Genomic DNA, 20,755 nt, shown 5'->3' with positions numbered 1-20,755 from the left:
AATTCGTAATATAACTAATCGACGAACTTAATCGAGTCGATTACACACATTGTAAACAATCACAACCAACAGAAATAATTTCATATTTTGATCATAAGACGGACATGAGACAAAGATGACAGAATTAATCAAAATAAAATATGAAAAATTAACTAGTTATTAAAACAAACGAAAATACATACAGAATATACAAACAGAAATAGAAAAGTACCTCTGAATTTTAATCAGACTCGAACTCAATCTTGGCTTCGGATTTTGTTTGAAATCAAACAGACCTTAGTCGAAGTATTTTCCACTGAAAATACTTCGACTAAGGTCGATTAAACCTCAATCTTTACTCAATATGAACAGAATCCAAAAGTTTGGTATTTTTAGGGTTCTTGAAAGTTCGATTTGGGATTTAACCATTTCTGGTCAGATTCGAGGAGAACCAAACATGATACAAGGGTGAGGGTAGCCTAGGGGTCATTTGGTGTCAGCTTAAAACAAATCTGAGTTTGCTCTTGTTTGGTCCGAATCTTCAAAAGAAGATTCGAGAAGCTCAGAACTGATTCGAGCCAAACAAACAATAGATCCATACTCAGGGTGGCTAGGGGAAGCTATGGTGTCGATTTGGGACTGTTAGGTTTAGATATAAACTCAGCTCGAATCTTCAAATGAAGATTCGAGAACCTTCAGGAAGATTCGAGCCAAACGGCTAACATATTTGGATAGAGGAGGTTCAGGGGGTTCTAGGGTGTTATTTTGGTGATCGGCGGCGTTGATGCCGCCGGGTTTCAGGCGGTGGGATCCTAGGGCGGCTAGGGTTAGGAGTAGGGGTTTGGGGGACGATGATGAACAGTGTAGGAGGGGGGGGTGTTTAGTTTGGGGCCGGGGTAGGGGCCTGAGACTTATATAGGGGTGGGGTGTATTGATATTATCCGTTGGATTAGATAGAATGAAGGGTTGAGATCAATCCACTTAACCAAACGTCGTCGTTTGGTCTAAGTTCAGGGTCGGCCTGTATTGGGTCAAAGGGTCGGGTTACGGGTTACGGGTAAGGGTAGTGTATCTCAGCCGTTGATTGGATTTGATCGAACGGTCCATGATGAACCACGACTAAACGCTGTCGTTTTGACTCTTTTCGGACTGGACCGGACCTGGGCTAAAGGGGGTAATTTGGTTTGGGCCTGGATTTAAATCCAGGTCCGATTATTATATATATATTTTTTTATTTCTTTTTCAACTATTTCATTTTTCTAATTTAAATTTCCAATTTTAATTATAAAACAATTTTAACTTCACAAAAATATATTAATTACTCTATAACAATTATTTAACACATAGACAAGACATCAATCACACAGTGGAATATTTAAAATAGAACTATTGCATATTTTTTGTGATTTTATTTAAATTATCTTTTAAATGCATAATTAAATCCTATATGCATGCAACATGTATTTTATTTTATTTTTACATTTATTATGACAAAGTAAACACTTACGGATATAACACAAGTATTTAGCATCATGCAAATTCAAAAATTACACAGTAAAAGAAATTTATTTTATTTTTTGATTTATTTTGGAGTAGTTTTCATTAAAGCAAAAATCACGTGCTCACAGTTAAAATTGCACATAAGTTCATATTTGTATAAAATCAGATTAATCAAGCCGAATATAACGGTTGAGCGACCGTGCTAGAACCACGGAACTCGGGAATGTTTAACACCTTCTCCCGGGTTAACAGAATTCCTTATCCGGATTTCTGGTACGCAGACTATAATATAGAGTCATTCTTTTCCTCGATTTGGGATTAAAATTGGTGACTTGGGACACCCTAAATCTTCCAAGTGGCGACTCTGAAATAAATAAACCAATCCCGTTTCGATTGTCCTTTAATTGGAAAAAACTCCCTTGTACCCTCGCGGGTACGTAAAAAGGAGGTGTGACAATCCCCACCATTTTAAAAGGAGGAAAGTAACTAGTCTTAAAGAAGGAAGATAATTCCCCAGCAGTGTTATCCCCGGCAGGTTTCAGAGAAGTGAAAACACCAGATTGAGGGAAGTAATTGCTGAAGAAGTCAGGAGCCCGCCTGTAGAATGGAGGTTGTTTATTTTCAGTTGGAGTCAGGAGCCCGCCTGGAGAATGGAGATTGTTTAATTTTAAGTTGGAGTCAGGAGCCCGCCTGGAGAATGGAGGATGAATTATTTTTAATTGCTGATGAAGTCAGGAGCCCGCCTGGAGAATGGAGGCTGAATTATTTTTAAGTTGTTGTTAGAGTCAGGAGCCCGCCTGGAGAATGGAGGTCGATTTATTTTCAAAGTGCTGATGAAGTCAGGAGCCCGCCTGGAGAATGGAGGCTGATTTACTTTCAAAGTTGATGATGAAGTCAGGAGCCCGCCTGGAGAATGGAGGCTGAATTATTTTTGAGTTGTTGTTGGAGTCAGGAGCCCGCCTGGAGAATGGAGGCTGAATTATTTTGTTGTTGGAGTCAGGAGCCCGCCTGGAGAATGGAGGCTGATTTACTTTCAAAGTTGTTGTTGGATTCAGGAGCCCGCTTGTAGAACAGAGGTTGTTTCAATTTCAAGTCGAAGTCAGGAGCCCGCCTGTAGAATGGAGGTTGTTATAATTTTAAGTCGAAGAAGTCAAGAGCCCGCCTGTAGAATGAAGGTCGTTAAATTTCAAATTGCTGAAGAAGTCAGGAGCCCGCCTGTAGAACGGAGTTTGTTATATTTGAAGTTGATGAAGTCAGGAGCCCGCCTGTAGAACAAAGGAGTACACATTCAAGTTGAAGTCATGAGCCCGCCTGCAGAACAGAGGAATACATTTCAAGATCAAGCCAAAAGTTAGTAATGCGGAGGGTTACAACAAAAATACCCCCAGCATGAATCCCATTTCAGAAATCAGAAAGAAGACTACAGGAGCAAGTCGGAGATAGATAAGATTTTGTAATTCCTAGTTTAAGTCTAGCTTCTTGTTTTCTTTTGGCACGGTGTAATAAGGAGATCGAAAAGCAGTAGCAACAGCATGCAATAGCAGTAACAGCAAAAATGCAGTCCCATGGTAGTCCCAGCTGCCAAAACCTTCCGAACTACATTGACCTGATTCCTTTTAGCCAAGAATATGTAGGAAACCTTGGAAGTAGAGGTTCGGTCAAATCTTTCAAAGATGCTTCACACGGAGTAGCCAAACGGGCAAAAAATCGCTCATATCCGCTCACTTTATCTTTGCACGAAAACTCTTCGTGTTTCCGGACAAAGAGGGGCAGCTGTGAGCACGTGATTTTTGCCCCACGAGAACGATTCCCAGAAATTCAAAATAAAATAGTTTTGTGTCGTTGGTGATTTATTTGTAATTGCCTGTGCACGTTTGTTTTTACTTTAATTAAGAAAAAATATAAAATATGTGTTGCATGTGTAGTTAGGGTTCAATTTCACAATTAGGAATTGATTAAACAATATTCGTTTTACGAAAAATGAAAAAATCGAAAAATAATGTACTTCGCATTTTAAGTGTTTAATATCAAAGTGGGTGATTATCTTTGTATTTAATCTTGTGTGATAATTGTTATTAAGGGTTAATTAGTATTTTTGAGTTATTTTGGCTTTACAATTTATTTGACAAATTTTTGGTAATTAGGAATTAAAAAGAAAATAGAAGAAAAAGAAGAAACAAGAGAAGAAAATTGGACTGGGCCAATTTTAAAAGAAAGTTCAGGCCCAGTCCAAATACCCTTTTACCCGGTCCAATCCAACTAGTCTTGGAGATGGGTGGAACGACGCCGTTCGGCCATGAAGAATCTGGGCCGTTTATCTCACTCGATCGAATGGTCCAGTCCATCTCCAGATATATCCAAACGATGTCGTATATAGCCAATAGATCCAGGCCATTCATTTCATTTGATCCAACGCCTCAGAATAATCCCCACAACCTGACCCATTTGCCCCCGAATCGACCCAGCCCCCCAACAAAACCAAACGACACTGTTTCCTATAGGGGGATTGATCCAAGCCATTGATCTCACTTGATCGAACGGCTTGGATCAAATCCCCACCCCACTATATATTCCCAAACCATACCCCGCCCTCCCAAACCAAGCCCCCCATCCCTCTCATTCTCTCCTAAGCCTCGTCTCTTTCAGAGACGAGGAACCCTAATAGCCGCCACCCCATCCCTTCACCATAAACCCGGCGACGCCGGCTCTGATGGCCGTGAAAATAACACCCCTGAACCTCCTAACCACCCTCAACACGATTCCATACTCCATTAACCTCGAATCATACGACAGCTTCTCGAATCTTCGATCAAAGACCCCCGTCCCAAACCCTAGCTTGTCCACTTAACCTCAAAATCACACCCCAATAATCCCCTTGACCTCCTCGTCGCTAATCCTTAACCCGATTGGCTCGAATCCGAGTAAAATTCGTCAAATGACGGATCTAGGGTTCGACAGTTTGAGACTGTTTCGAAGCTGTCAGGGTCGAACGGGTTCTGGTTAGTATTATAAGCCTATTTTTTATGAAATAGACGTATAATACTAATTGGAACTCAAGTTCGAAAGGGCATATTGGTGAGATCCGAGAAAAGAACAGTGAGTTCTTCTTAGCTTCTTCTTTTCCTTTTTTCTATGTGTTTGTTTGTCTATGTAATTAGTCGCTTCTTTAGGTTTTCAGTTTAAGTTAATCCAGTATATATTCTACTTCTTTTTCTGATTCTGGTTAGATTAAATATTCCAATGTTTGTTTGAGTAGTTCAATCAATTCTTCGTTTGCCTAAATTAGGTCTGTTATTTTCTCTCTTCTCCATCAGACCTTTTTCTTGTTGTTCATCATTTTTGCATATGAATTCAGTTTGTTTGTCGATTCAGTGCGTTTACAGTGATCGTTCATTTTGGTCTAAGTTTAATTTAAAATTGAGAATGTAGTTAGTCATTCCCGCGTATCGGTGTCAATCATGGTCTGAAATTTGACCTTGGTAGTTCAATATGGTTTTGTTCGGATTCATTGGTCTTTATTTCTATGCTGTTTGATCCGATCTGAGTTCTAGCTCGAACTGCTGATTGAATTTGATGAGTTGAATTGGTTATAGCTGAAAGATGTAGTACACATTAAACGGGGTTAAGGTAGGACATTAATCACAGGGCATCAGGGTTAATTTAGGATCCAAAACTTGAAAAGGTTAAGTGGTTTGTCAGTGGGTACCAATATACCATTAAACTAATTCAAATTGGTTGATGGAAAAGGGGAATGATGGTTTGGATTAAGTCAGAAGTAACATGGGTCAAGGGGAATTGATTTAAATATAGTATGCCCATACCAATTGAATTAGATAATGGCAAGGAACATATAATAGTGGGAAATGCACTTGCTGATTTTAGGGACTGAAATAAGCATTAATGATTAAAGTAAAAGCACTAGGGTAATGTGGGTAATTAAAGAATTGAAAAGATAAGATGTTAGTGGATTGAGCACTAATGGGATGCCTATTAAAAGAGCTATAAATCAGTCATTGATGGGGAGGGGGAAGAAGGGGGAGTTCAGTATTTTGAGAGTAAAAGAACTAAAGATATTTGTTTCCCTTTACTGTTGAAAAATCAGTATTTGTTTCTGTTACTGTTTCAGTGATAGCTGTTGGTACCTGCTGTTTGGTATTTGCAGTGGTTGTTTGCTGTTCTAATGTATTGTATTGCTACTGCTGTTGCTGATCCTCTTCTTCCTTTTCTTGTATTGTCAATACCAGGTACACATATGTATATCCTTGGCTATTGGAATGAAATGAAGCATGATACGAGTCTCTGTGCTGCCTGATTGTTGATAGCTACTGCCTAGTCGTTATTTTTGATGGTTTTGAGTTGTATTGGATAGGGATTTATTTAGTTAGAATTATCTTCAGTTAATGTAAATTGTTGCCTGAAAATGAACTGATAAACCCTATGCCTAGGTTGTTCACGTGGTTGTTAGTTGAGTGTTAGTGTATTTATATTCATGTGCGTGATGGAAACAGTGAACTATTAGTTGGATATTTGCCCTTTAGCCATGCTATAGTATAATCTCAACTGACATAGTTTATTTTTTGAAAAACAGAATTGAAGTAGAATAGGGAAGTAGATTTAGAGTACTCGAAATATCTGATGAATGTTAGAGCTTGAGCTGTTAGTTGTCAACTTAATTTCTCATGTATATCAATCCGAATCAACTTCAATTTACTGCAGTTTACATCAGTCTACCATACACGCCTAAGTTTGCATTTAGTAGAATTGAACAACTTGAATGGAATTCAATTGAACAGTATCTTTTCGTTTGGTATAACCGCTGAAATTGCTAAGTTGCTGGAGCAAATAATAAAAGCTGGGCCATTATACGCATGTAATTAATTATGCCTTTTCTTTATCTTTAGAGACAAAAATAAATAGAGAATTATAGTCGCTTTAGGATATCCTTAAAATGGACGAGACGAGCCTCGCCAAATAAAAAACGCAAATTGTGGGGCCCTCAATAATGGTTATTTTAATTGCTTAAATTTCGAGACAGGCCGTTTAGCGAATTTCACGGCCTTCTCAAAATAATAATGCGTTAGCATCTTTAGGCGGGTTTTTAATAATATCTCCCTAAACTCGAGTGCACATTTATGTGACTCAAATCTAAATCTCAACGAAGTTAGAACGTGTCAAAAACTGCGGGTACATTTATGTGACGCAGTTCGAGATGCATTTTCACGACGTTGCAATTCTCTTTTAGAATAATAAATAATAAAAGCGGTTAAAAGTTGAAATTTACGCACAGGTTCATAATTGTTAAAATCAGATAATTTAAGCCAGATATAGTAGTTGAGCGACCGTGCTAGAACCACAGAACTCGGGAATGCCTAATACCTTCTCCCGGCTTAATAGAATTCCTTATCCGGATTTCTGATTCGCAGACTATAATACAGAGTCATTCTTTTCCTCGATTTGGGATTAAATCGGTGACTTGGGACACCACAAATCTCCCAAGTGGTGACTCTGATCCTTTAATAATAAATTCTATTTCGATTGTCCTTTAATTGGAAAAACTCCTCTGCGCCCCTGCGTGCGCGGATGAAAAAGGAGGTGTGACATCTGTTGCATAATATTGTGGACTGAAGGTGGGTCGGTGGTTTGTTGCATCGGATTGAGGTTACTCTGAAGCACCATCGACTGCCATAACTGAGATACAAACATCGCCAAACCCTTGTTTAGGGCCTTCGCAGTTACTCTGGCTAGATGTGCTGAGTTTTGGATAATGAGGGATATGGGCTGGTTGCCCAGCTGAAAACTGTAGCATAGTGCCTGACCATGGATGACTATCTCCAGTTAGGATGTCGGCGCGTGGTCCGGTGGTGGTGGAACAGAAGTCAGGATGATAGGGGGTTTGGGAGGGGATTCCATTTTTGGGTTTTTTCTGTCTACCCTTTTTTGGGTTGCTAATAAATGGGGGGTTATTAGGATAATCAACAGTTTTTGTTGATGATGGATCTGGATCGTCTCTCATCGTGGATGTTTCGGTATCTAAGTCTAATACACAAATTATTGGGTTATGGAAAAATCTGGTTGAGTTGATTGTTGGTATCAAATCAGTTGCCAATTTTGGATTTTTAAGATTTTGCTTTGGGGTTTCTATGGAGTGAGTTTGCACACAGTGCATTTTTAGCGGTGATGCAAAGTAGTAGGGATCATTATTGGTAATTACTAGGGAGTTAATAGGATGGGAGTTGGAGTGGGTCTCCGTCTAATGGATTGTCAGATACTCTTCTGGGCCCTTGGGCTGGTTGACTTTTGAATTCTGAGTGGGTCAGTTTGGTTTAGCTTTAGGGGAGGGGGGAGGGGGGTCAGTTTGGTTTTGGTTTTGGGGAGTAGGCCCCGACTCCACACAGAGTTTTGGTTCCCTGTCTTCTGGGCGCGCTTTCCTCTTCATGCTTGTGTTGGGCTTATCCCTTGTGGGCTATCCATGAGCAGTTTGATTTTTCATTTGGTGGGTAATATTTTTGAGCATTGGGCTGGGCTTGAGTCCTGCATTGGGTTAGTTTTTGTAGCATATCTAAAGGTTTGAGTATTGAGAAACTTACCGGAGATGGCGTCGAACAACCGAACCTGAATTCCATCCGATTGAGTGGTTATTTTTCTTTTTCTATTCTGATTTGATGTTGGACATTGTTATTGTGGGGGGGTGCCCTTGGTTGTGCCTTCTTAGGAAGGACACAATTTTCCATTCCTTTTTGTCGTCGGTAGTTGCTTTTGAGTTGGAGCAGGATATCTTGTGAAGGTGATGGTGAAGTTTGTTTTTGCCTGTGAGAGCATCCTTTTAGGATGTGGCCTACTCTTTCACATACTGTACATATTATGTTCTCTCCTTCATAAAAAATTAGTTGTTTGTGGTCTCCCATGGTGACAGAGGTTGCAACTGGTAATTCCAAAGAAACTTGGATACAGATTCTGGCATACTTTCTTCGCAGGGTCGCAGAGGTGCATGTATCAATTTTAAGGAGTTTTTCAAGCTTTCTGACAACTTTTTCTATGATTTCTTTATCATAGAATTCGGTGGGCAGTTGGGGGAGACAAACCCATATCGCGCTGAAAGATAAGGTGGCTTTTTGTGGGACAAATTTTGGCTCCCATCTTCTAACAGATAGGAAGCTCTCAGCAATGAACCATGGCCCCTGATGAATTGCTTTAATCAAATTTTCTTCCTTACCAAATTTGACTATGAAAAAGTCTCATCCTAGGTCAATCAAAATTAATTGTTCGGATAGGTTCCGTAGTTCAATAAGTTTGGTTCGGAGGAAGTGATGTGGCATACGCCGGCCAAAGAGCTTGATGATGACCGAGTGGCGCTATTGCTCATATAGTCTGCTTTTATCTTCCTGGGATGGTAAGATTGGGTCCATTTTCCCTTTGCCTTTTTGTTGAGTTTCTGTGTTTCTCATCTCAGCTACGAAGTAATCTGTTTGTGAAGTAGTTTGCTTATCAAGAAGCATTTCTTTGTAAGAGTGAATATTAGGGATATATTCCTCCATGTTGTTGGGATCCGGTAGTTCCGGTGGTATGTTAGTTGTTTTGGGTGGGTTTTCCATTGGGTTTGGTTCTAGTGAGAGAATGTATATATTTTGATTTTAAATATTAACAATTAAAATTAAATTATTGGATTAACGTAAATGTGGTACGACTAAATATTTTTCCTATGTCACCTCCTAATTAAACTTTTGACCAAAATAGTTTCAAAATATTGAAAAAAGAAAAACCAAATCCAATTTAAAAACGTAATGTCATGAAGTGCTCTTTTAATGTTTAACTAATCGAAATAATCCGATAAAAATTATTTTGATTCCAAGAAATGAGAGAAAAGTATTGTTGAGTTTTAAGGAGACATTGTTGTTTGAATATTATATTTCCGTTGATGATTTAAAAATAATTCTTTTCTCTTTTTCATGTATTTATTCTTTTACTTTTTTTTAATACTTTGAACAATAATGCGTTCTATAGCCTGTTTGGTCAAATTTCTATTTTCCTCAAACGTATTTTTAAGTACTTTTGGTAAGAAGTAGCTTTTGTTTGATTAATTAATTTAAAAAATATTTTTGAAATTATGTTGAAAAATACTTTTTGGAAGTTGAAGTTGTGTTTGGACATGCATTTTATTTGGAAAAAAAAGTTGAAGTTTTTGTGAGCGGAAGAAAGAATTTCATCCAAAAATTGTCATAAACCAGTTTTTGGGATCTTGAATTTTTTTTTCAAAACTTTCTCAAAAATTGATCATATTTCATGAACAAACAATATTTTTAAATTTTTATTAAAAAACAAGTAGCCAAATTTTATAGCCAAACAGAAGCTAAAAGTGTATTTTTCTCAAAAGTTATCGGAAAAAATATCTTTGGGGAGAAGCTACTTTTTTTAATTATCAAAATTGCTTTAGCTTCTACTCAAAATCACTTTTTCCCTTCTAAAAGCTTGGTCAAACACCTTAGCTTAAAAAAAATATTTTTTGCAAAAGAGTACTTTTAGTCAATAAGAATCTTGGCCAAATAGGTTATTACACTCGGTTTATTTTGTATTTACGAATTAAGATGGCTGGCCTGAATCTAGATACTAAATATATATTTGATTGTTAAGATCTTATATCAAAATCTAGATACTAAATATTTGCTTTGGGGTCTTTTGGTACGCGAACTAAATTATTGCGGAATTATATTCTTGGGATTATAATTGTCACACCTCCTTTTTCCTACCCCGAAAGGGATATAAGGAGTTTTTTTCAATTTAAGTGACAATCGAAACGAGATCATTTTTATTAAATTCAGAGTCGTCACTTGGGATAATTTATGGTATCCCAAGTCACCGGTTTAAATCCAGAATCGAGGAAAAGATTGACTCTGTTATACAGTCTGCGAACACAGAAATCTGGGTAAAGAATTCTGTTAACCAAGGAGAAGGTGTTAGGCACTCCCAAGTTCCATGATTTTAGCACGGTCGCTTTGATCAGACCTGGCTTATTAAGTTGTTTTAGTTATTGATTTTAGAACCTATGTGCATTTACCTTTTACCGCTTTTTAATTAAGAAAATTATCTTGAAACGGGTCACGCGCACGTGTACCCATTTGTTTGGTGCGTCGAAAATCATGTCACGCGAACGTGTCCACAATTAGTAATGCTTTATTATTATTAAGAAAGTTTGGCTGAAGTTGCGCGAACGCATACTCCAGTTTTGTTTTTAGAATCGTAATTACGTCACGCGAACGTGTACGCAATAACGATGGTAAATTTAGCAAATACTAAGTTAATTAATATACGGTAAGTAAATACATATAATATCACTAATTGATTAACTAGATTAATATTGCCAAAGAACCCAGGACTTGGACTTAGTAATTCATACCTTTAAAGAATTAAACAATTAAAAAGTAAATTAGGCTAAGATGGTCAAAGGTGAAAAATCCATTGACTCAAATTAGAAATATCTATTTGTTTGGCCATTCATAAAACTTACTTTTTAAGGAAAATCGTTTTGAACTGAAGTTTAAAAAACTTAGTTTCTGAAGAGAAATATTTACTAATTTTCCTTCTTTTTTTTTCAAAGCTCGAGCCTCAATTGTTAAAGATTTTTTAAAACATTGGCAAACTTTAATCTTCAAAATACTTCACGAGTAAGAAGGTAGCTTTTTAGACTGATTATCCTAAATTGTTATAAATATCATCAGAACAACTAGATAGCTATGGAATTTAAAGTCTTCACGTCCAGATCTTAGGAAATGTGTTATCCATCAACTACAACAGAGTCCTTAAACAAATAGCTACCAGCAAGAACATCATTTCAACTGAAAACATTCATAAATTGACAAAATTTGTCATGGAAACAATAGTAGCAGAAATTAAGAAGAGGGAAACAGAACCTCTCATCAATCGAAGCCGATGTACAAGAGATCCAAACAGAAAACTTTATCGCACCAAAACTCGGACCTCGACGGAACCTCGAATCGGCACAATCAATTTCGAATCCACACACGAACTCAAATTACCTCCATTTTGGAACAAAAATCAAAGGAAAACACCTCTGGTTTTGAAACGAAAGTCGGAAAATGAAAGAAGAAAACTAGAATGTTTTTTTTTTTCGTTTTTTGTATAAGGGACGGAATCGCGGCTGTCCTACGGTGGAGTTGAAAAATGGTTGTTATCCTTATAACCATTCAAATCTTTTCAACCAAACCGTAGAAATGGAGGAATTAGCTTCTCTTAAGTGTGAGATTAGTGGAGTTTTATGGGTCAGTTTGATTGATTTTTGAGGAAAAAGAAGATGAGCAACGACTCCTCTTTTCCTTGGTGTGCGTTCTTTTTCAAAAATTTTAGGGATTGAAACTTGTTCTCTCTTCTCTGAGAATGTCCGAGTCCCCTCTGCTTTTCCCTTTCCCAATTGTGTGCGGCTGCTCTTGTTCTCTCAAAGTGAAAGATGATCCAATTTCTTGGGGTCTGCGGCACTATAGCTCTCTTTCTATCTTTGGACTCTATCCTCTCTATATCTGTATTTTCCAGTCCTCTAATAGGCATTCAATTAGTGTCATTCCCATTATCAATTCAACTTTTTCATTTTTAATCTTCCACTTAACTTAATTAGTGCAATTCTATCCCTACCATTATAGAAGTTTCTTAAGTAGGTAAACCTCTTTTGATTAAACAATCCTCAAACTAATCCTTATCTAATTATCAAATTGTAAGCACAAAATGTCACATATACTGAAATGGTTTCGACGATTAAAATCTATACTAATTGACTTACTAATTCAGGATTAACCAAACTGATAAATCTACATTAAATTGATTAACGGACTAAATACCCTAATAACAATTACCATCAATAATTAAGAACCAAGTTAAAGGAAAAACCACCAAAGTTTAAAAATTAAAATTAAAAGTGCAAAAATAACTATTTTTATGTTTTCAAAAAATAAAGATAAGGTACTATTTTTGTATATTTTTATATTTAAATTTATGAAAGATACGCAAACTAAAATATTTTTGTAATTTTCATTTTCTTGTGAAGAAATAAGGTAAAACAGTCAAAATTAGTTGAAGTAGCGATGTTAGGCCTAAATTATATATTTACACGCTAAAATATAAAAAATCTTGGGGAGGATCAAAAATCACATGTCTACAGCTGCCCCTCTTTGACTGGAAACACATAGAGTTTTCAGACAAAGAACGACTAGATAGGTTTTTTGACCCGACCCTTATTTGGGAGAGACTAAAACTAAGAGAAAAGGGGAATGTGACCGAGCCCTGGTATCTGAGCTGCGTACTTATCCTTGGCTATAAAGGAAATAGGTCACGTGTAGTTCAGAAGTGAGTGAGATAATGGAGTATGCCGAGGTGGAGAGCCAATCGAGGTGCCGTTCCGCCGAGGTTCCGATCTGTGGTCCTGTTATTACATCAAAATCAAAAGAAATGAAAAAGACTAGCTAATCCTGTCAGCTACGAGTTACAAGACTCCTATCTATAAGTCTTCTGAAGCTTGATCTTGAGTCTTGAATGGTTCTTTATCCAGACTTTAGACTTGAACCTTGGCGCTTGTTAGCTACAGGTGCTAGTTCATTCTTCTTCAACTTTTCCGATCAAAACGGGACATGCAGAGCTTGTGACCTCAGCCCTGTCTTGAGCAGCTCACATCTTTCATTAACTTCTGTATTTGGATTCACTTGTTGTCGTTCTTTTTGTTTTTTTTTCTTTTTATTCTGAATTGTGACTAACTTCTGTTGATCATCTCGGACTGCTGACTCGCATTCTTGACGCGAGCTTCTTTTGTTGCTGACCTGAATTGCATTCTAACTCTCTTCTTTTTAGGTGGGCGCCTGATTGCTGAACTTGGACCGTCTTCGCTTGTTACTTGACATTGTTTTCCCTTGCACCTTGAACCATTTTCCCTTGAAACTTGAAATGTCTTCCTTTGAAACTGGTTTTCCTTGAAACTTGAGTTGTCTTCCTTCGAAACTGCTTTCCCTTGAAACTTGAGTTGTCTTCCCTTGTTCTCCAGGTGGGCGCCTGATTACAACAAAACAGACAAAACAAAAGAAATTTTTTCTGCCCCAGTTTGCACTAGGAAGATTTGTGAGTTGTTAGTAAAATTGTAAACCACTTGTACTATTTATACAATGATGAGAGTAAACTAAAGAATAGACTAAGAAAACTATAAACTAAGCTTGATTAAAGTAAAGACTGACCCTATTCTCCAGGCGGGCTCCTGATTGTCAAACTTAAATTGTATTCCCTTGCTCTCCAGGTGGGAGCCTGATTGCTGAACTTAAACGTATTCCCTTGTTCTCTAGGTGGGCTCCTGATTGCTGAAACTTGAATGTATTCCCTTGTTATCCAAGTGGGCTCCTGATTGCCGAAACTTGAATGTATTCCCTTGTTCTCCAGGTGGGCTCCTGATTGCTGAACTTGAAATGTATTCCCTTGCTCTCTAGGTGGGCTCCTGATTTCAACAAAAATAGACAAAACAAAGAATATTTTCTGCCCCAGTTTGGTAGCTGGGTACATATGTGATTGTTAACCCGTTCATATTACCAAATATCAATAAGAACTTGAAAGCTGAAACTTGAATTGTACTCTCTTGCTCTCCAGGTGGGCGCCTGATTGCTGAACTTGAAATGTATTCCCTTGTTCTCCAGGTGGGCTCCTGATTGTTGAAACTTGAATGTATTCCCTTGTTCTCCAGGTGGGCTCCTGATTGCCGAAACTTGAATGTATTCCCTTGTTCTCCAGGTGGGATCCTGATTGCCGAACTTGAATTTTATTCCCTTGCTTTCCAGGTGGGCGCCTGATTGCTGAACTTGAATGTATTCCCTTGCTCTCCAAGTGGGCACCTGATTGCTGAACTTGAATGTATTCCTTTGCTCTCCAGGTGGGCGCCTGATTGCTGAACTTGAATGTATTCTCTTGTTCTTCAAGTGGGCTCCTGATTGCAACAAAATAGACAAAACAAAAAAAAATTCTGCCCCACTTTGGTAGTTGAGCCATGCTTTCTTTCTAGAGGATCTCTACAGAACGAACAAAATTCCCTGCCGCTGAACCATGCTTTTCCTCATGGAGGGTTCCTACAGATCAAACGAATTTTCCTTTCCCCTTCTCAAACCGCCTTTGTGCTGACAAAATTTGGGCATGACACTTGAAAAAAAAAATCAAACTTCCAAACTTTGATTTGGACACAATTTTCATCCCTATTTTAAATAAAGAAAACTTGTGAGTTTATAAATATGGTGGTTGGTTTGTGGCCTTGACTTTGAGGGCGATTGCTCCTTCACTTCCCATGATAACTTTGGTTTCAACTTGAAAGACCTTGTCTGTTTATTGATTGGCCACTTTCTCTGTCACCCTTATCACAAAAAATACCTCTAATCCGTTCAGACCCTATACCTTCTATCTGTTGCATTACTCATGAACCGACATCTACCAAACCTTTGTGTTTCACATGATCCCCACGGTATATTGATTATTACCAACTTCAATGCGCACGTTGGTCTTTCCTGATTTAAATCACTGGCCTTGGTCTTGAGGTCTAATGCTCCCTCGCTTGCCATGATAACTTTGATTTCTGCATGGAGACCTCGTTTGCCACTGGTTAACCACTTTTTTCAATCTTACCACAGAAGATACCTTTGATCCGTTCACCTAACACCCTCCATTTGTTGCATTGTCCAGGGATTGATATGTACCAAAGCTTTGTATTTCACAAGGATCCCAAAGCATGTTGATTGTTACCGGCTCAGTGCGCTTGTTGTTCTTTCCTGACTTATGACGCTTTGATGTGCTAGCCAGATCTCATTTTGTGCAATTGGAAAGTTGGTGGCAAATTTTGAAGTCATTTCTCGCTTGTTTTGACCAAACAGGCTCAGAAAAAGGAAGTAAACACGACAAAAGAAATAGAGTAAAGGACAAGGGAAAGAGATGATTCATAACAAGAAAACTACAAAGGAGAAACCTATCAGATTGGATACCAACTCTAACGACCATGACATGCACATGTGGCCTATTCTGTCAAGCAAGTCTGATGTTCAACTATTGTTGTACCCTTTAAGCCGTGAAACTGGGCTTCAATGCTCCGATTATCCAATTTGATTTACACTACTTATTCGACTTGTAGTGCCCAAAGGGTTTTCACCATCAAGCCTCTTTCATTTGATTCTTTCTCTCAACTTTCAGCCGCCTTAATAAGACTCTCTCATTTTTATTACTCCCGTCGCCTTACGGTGCCTGTAAGGGTTTTCACCGATAAGACTCTCTCATTTTCATTATTTTTCCTACTTGGACCAGAGTGTTGCCCCTGATATGAATCACCTCTATTTGCTCGACTTGGCATCTCTCGAAGACAGATCAGAAGGTCTTTCTTTGGACCATAACATGGGCTTTTGGACGGGATTAGAAAAAAAGGTATAAAAGGCTCAAAACAATTCAAATGGGTTCAAAATTACAACTTTCAGAATCAGATTTCCTACAGTAAACACAATTTCTACCCCAGTTTCTTTGCTTGGGGACTTTTGGATTTTTATTTTAATGGGACTGAACCGTGAGGCTGCCTACGTATCCTTAAAAGGAATCAGGTCGAACGTAGTTCATGTCATAGAAATTACTTTGTTGTTGTGATTTTTCTTTCCTTTTTCTTCCTCTTTCTCTTCTTTCTTCTTTTTCTCTTTTTGTTGTTTTTTTTCTTTTTCTTCTCTTTTTCTTCTTTTTTTTTTCTTTTTCTTCTTCTTTTTCCTTTACTTATCTTTCACGCTTGCATTTCTGATCTTTGCTACTAATTCCGAAAGAAGGGTATGAAAAAAAATAAATAAGGCTCAAAGGGGTAACGGAGGATAAAGTATTTAGATAGCAGAACAAAATACCTTCGTCATTCCAATCTCCAAAACATGCCAAGTGCAAACTATACAATTAAATAAACCAAGGAAAATATTTGTATCATCTTTTGATTGTACCAGACTTGATAACCATATCCACACATTCGCTTTCTACATCTGTTAACTACAAAGCACCATTGGACAACACCCTCACTCTCATTACCACGAACGGCCCCTGTCAATTTGGGCAAACTTGCCGTTAGCTTCAACCTGATGCGGCATGATGCGTTTCAATAGAGTTTCTTTATGCTCTATCTGCCCCAGTTTCACACAATTCGGACTTGAAGTGATCTCATAATGCCTTTACGTATTTCCCTCAAATATCCCCATCATCTTCAAAATTGTCTCATTGTTTCCTGACTAAACTAACTTTTAAAGATCAAGCTGAGAATTATGTTATGCATGTCATATCACTAGAACCATCATGAAAAGAACTATAAAAGGAGAAGAGGACTAAAAGAATGACTATAAATAGCAGAAAGCAGAGAATTGCATTAGACAGACGGTGAAAGGGTTTGAACAACAAAATAAGCAAAATGAACTGGGGTACAACCCTAAAACAAACCTAGATAATACTAAATGAGATACTACGACTAAATGAGCTAGACAAAATAAAAGGATAGAGGGGTTTGGATTACAAGACAATATCTGGATTACAACCCTGAAATAACCCAGACAACAGAAATGACAATAAACTAAGCCACCAAAGCTCTCCTCCGGCTGCCCAAGAAATGGAGCGTCTTTCCAATTGCCAAGCACGGTATCTTAGCCACTGAATTCTGCATAAACAATACTAGAAACTTCACAAGTCTTCATCATATTGTTCTTAACAAATTGCTTTTGGGTTCCTTTTGCCATCTCGTTCTTAAAATCAACCTCTGATAGCATTGAAAGTTTCACAGCACGTGGACCTCCGAGGACTTCAGAAGAATTCTCATATTCCTTTTCAGGACAAATCATACCCACCATATATGTCTTATTATGCACAGGTGATGGACTTTGGCTAGTGTCTACTGCATCTGGACTTTGCACGACAATGTCGCCTGTATCAATAAGCTTCTGAATTGCATTCTTCAGATTCTAACACTTCTCTATGTCATGCCCCGGGGCATCTGAGCAATAGGCGCACCTTTGAGAAAAATCAAACTTCTTTGGAAGAGGATTTGGCATTTTTATCTAGGTCGGCTTCAACATGTCCAATTTCTTTAGGCTCTGGAACAGACTGGCATATGACACTCCCAATGGACTGAATGTTTTCTTCTTCTGTAACCTCTCGTTCTTAAAGGCTTGATTGGGCCGAAAACCTGATCCAAAGGGTTTTCGGTAGGCTCGTGGGGGTAGATAGGCATTTTGTGGAGCTGGGTACTGGGAAAGTGATGTGCGATTTTGGGAGTTTTGTGGAGAGAAGTAGCATTGGGGAGGGTCATCTGGTGCACAAGGATATCCACGAGGGCGATGTCGAGACTGGAAGTGTTGATCGGGAAAGCCCATCGGATCATCTTTTCTGTTTCTCTTTCTTCCACCCAAGCTTATTGGGATGTTCTGAATGTCTTTCGAACAACTCATGATTTTGCCTGACTTGATTCCCTCGTCTAGTAACTCCCTCATTTTTAACACATCATTGAAAGGCTTTCCCAAGGCCGGGATCAAATAACTGAAGTAGGTGGGCCCCTAGGCTTTTAGGAAAAGCTCAACCATTTCTTCTTCACCAATCGGGGTATTGACTCGAGCAGCCTGCTCCCTCCATCTGAGTCCAAATTCTCTAAGGCTTTCCTCCGGCTTCTTTTCCATTCTAGATAGGGAGGAGCGGTCTGGGGTAACGTCTGATCTGTATTGAAAGTATCAAACAAAATCTTGAGCCATGTCACCCAATGTAGGCCACTTACTAACATCTTGACGAATATGCCAATCCAAAGCTGCTCTAGTCAGGCTCTTACTGAAATATGCCATCAAAAGGTCATATTTCTCTCCAACGCTTCTTATTTCACTGCAATAGACCCTCAGGTGGGCTACCGGATCTCCACGCCTATCATACAAGTTAAATTTTGGCACTTTGAACCCCGCGGGTAGGCGAACGTCAGGGGACACAGACAGTTCTTTGTAAGCCATGCTACCCTGGTCTTCCCTTCTTTGTTTGTTCTTCAAGGATTGTTCTATGCCTTTCAGCCTCCTGGATATCCCATCTTTCCCTTCTCTTCCTGTGAACCTTTCATTTTCAACATAAAGCTTATCTCGAGGGCTCTTCTTGTATGAATCAGGAACCTTGTAGGCAACCTCTACAGGGTAGTTTTGGTCATGAGCTTTGAGTGGATATTCATTGTTGGGAATAGTGGATATGACAGGAGGGCACTTTTGGGAAAAAGATATTTGGAGGACGAGTGATGGAGCTACTAGGGTGGCTGGGAAAACTGTGATAAGCGGGTAGATCTGGAGAGTATGGAGGATCATCTGGCATTGTGTCCGGAGTTTGGGTAAGGGCAGCATCTAGGAAGCTAGGTGGTGGCGGGGGTGGTGCCTTCCCAGTCATCCAAGCTTGATACATGTCCGCCATGTGTTGTCTTAATATCTTTACCTCTTCAACCAACCCATTGTCCTGTTCAACCAACTGCTTTCGGGCACCGGTATCAACCAACTCAGTTCTGTTGTTGTCTGCCATTGCCTTTTGACTTTGTGTTGTAGAGAAGAGTTATCGCTTTAAAAAACCACAAACCAACCACCCTTATGTTATGAATATAACAAAATGAGAATATCACGTTAGCGTTAGGGCATTTAACAGCAAAATATCACATTGCGTGCAATGCAACTAGCCACAATTAACGGTTCTAGAATGACTTCGAGGGTCATAAGGTCACTTGGCATCATTCCAATTTGTTCATTTCAACCTCCCTTTTCTTTGCTTTTCTAGCTCTTGCTTGATCATTTTTCTTTTTTTTTTTTTAATTATCACTCTTTTCTTTCCTCTCATTTCTCATGTCTCATTTCTCACATCCCATAATTTCACCCTTTTTTCTTTTAATAGTAAAAAAATAAAATGATTCGATCGAACCCTATGTAGGTTGCCTACGTATCATGACGCCGCATGAATCAGATCTTTGCGTAGTTTTGGAAAATCGAGAATAAAGCAAACAAACTAACGTTCTTTTTTTTCTTTTTTACCTTAATGACTACTCTGATGAGAAGAGAGAAATCAACAAATCCTTTTTTTTTTTTTTGAATTTTCTAGACTTAACGTTCTATGACCTATTCTAAACTCAAGTTTAACGGGCATGTTTTTTTTATCCTTTTGAAACAAATATTCTATTAAGGAAATATCCTAGAAGAGAAAAATATTTTTTTGATTCTTTTTTTTTAGGAAGAAAATCTAAAAAATAAACCACAGAAAAATATTTTGAATTTTCATTTGATATATTGACGCAAGATTTCGAAACAAGCAAAAAAAAATATTTTTTGGTTTCAATTTTGATTCCCTAAAAGAGAAACTCTGAAAATAAATCAAAGATAAAGTATGTTGTCTTTTTTTCTTCTATGTACAATATCCTAAAGTTCTAATGAAAATAAAAAGATTTTTTTTTCATTTTTCACTAATTTCCCAAAGAAACTTCTCAAAAGAAAATCTTTTTGGATTTTGAATTAACACATTAAACAAAGCTTTTAAAGAAGTACTAAAAGAAAATTCTCTATTTTTTTGAATTTTGATCCTAATATACTTAAAGAAAACATAAAAACAATTCATTTTAAGTCCTAGATATTAATTGCCTAAAGGAAAAACAACCTCAAAATTTTTTCTTTTTTTCATTTCTAGAATTAGTAATCTAAAGAAAACTTATAACGGAAATATAAAATGCAATATCTCTTTTTTGGGGATTTTTGAGTTGCAGCACATTTTTTCAAATATGAAGAAGAAAATACAATAACAAAAGACTTGACATTACTGTACAAAACTAGAAAGTAAAAGACGACATAAAATGAAGAACGAACTCAAAACATAAAAATAAAACAAATCTCCTTAAGCAACTCCTGATTGAGCGATCCTGACTGGATGGTCACGGGGTGTCTGTCATGCTCAAACTCCGGTAAATAAATCCACACATGTATGAGAAAACTTTAAACCAACACTATGTGAGACAATAACACTCTCTACTGGACACATGCAAGACATGATTGAGGCTATTTTTGCAAAATGGCTTATTTGGCCAAAAGGTGGCTAGAAGTACAAAATTTGGCTAAGACCCCGCAAAGCCAAGAACCTAAGATTTACTAGGAAGACTGGACCTTATGTGGGTTATCTACGTATGCCGCCCCGAGAGACGAGAATCAGGTTCGCGTAGTTCGGGCAGCTTGGATATGGGCGATAATTAAAAAAAAAACAACTAATT

General features: G+C 38.0%; 1 long non-coding RNA gene across 1 annotated transcript; it reads right to left on the bottom strand.

Annotated features, from left to right (window-relative positions):
• Window positions 1-2,184: 2,184 nt before the first annotated feature.
• LOC142176644 (uncharacterized) lies at window positions 2,185-19,352 on the bottom strand. The gene is made up of 2 exons (XR_012705347.1): window positions 11,385-19,352; window positions 2,185-2,790 (listed from the first exon to the last, which is right to left on the bottom strand). It is a non-coding gene; the product is annotated as an uncharacterized LOC142176644 (long non-coding RNA).
• Between the last annotated feature and the right edge of the window lie 1,403 nt (window positions 19,353-20,755).

This window comes from Nicotiana tabacum, chromosome 22, assembly GCF_000715075.1.
Source record: "Nicotiana tabacum cultivar K326 chromosome 22, ASM71507v2, whole genome shotgun sequence".
NCBI lineage: Eukaryota > Viridiplantae > Streptophyta > Magnoliopsida > Solanales > Solanaceae > Nicotiana > Nicotiana tabacum.
Note: the sequence above shows the minus strand (reverse complement) of the source record. Positions and strands in the feature narration are given on the sequence as shown.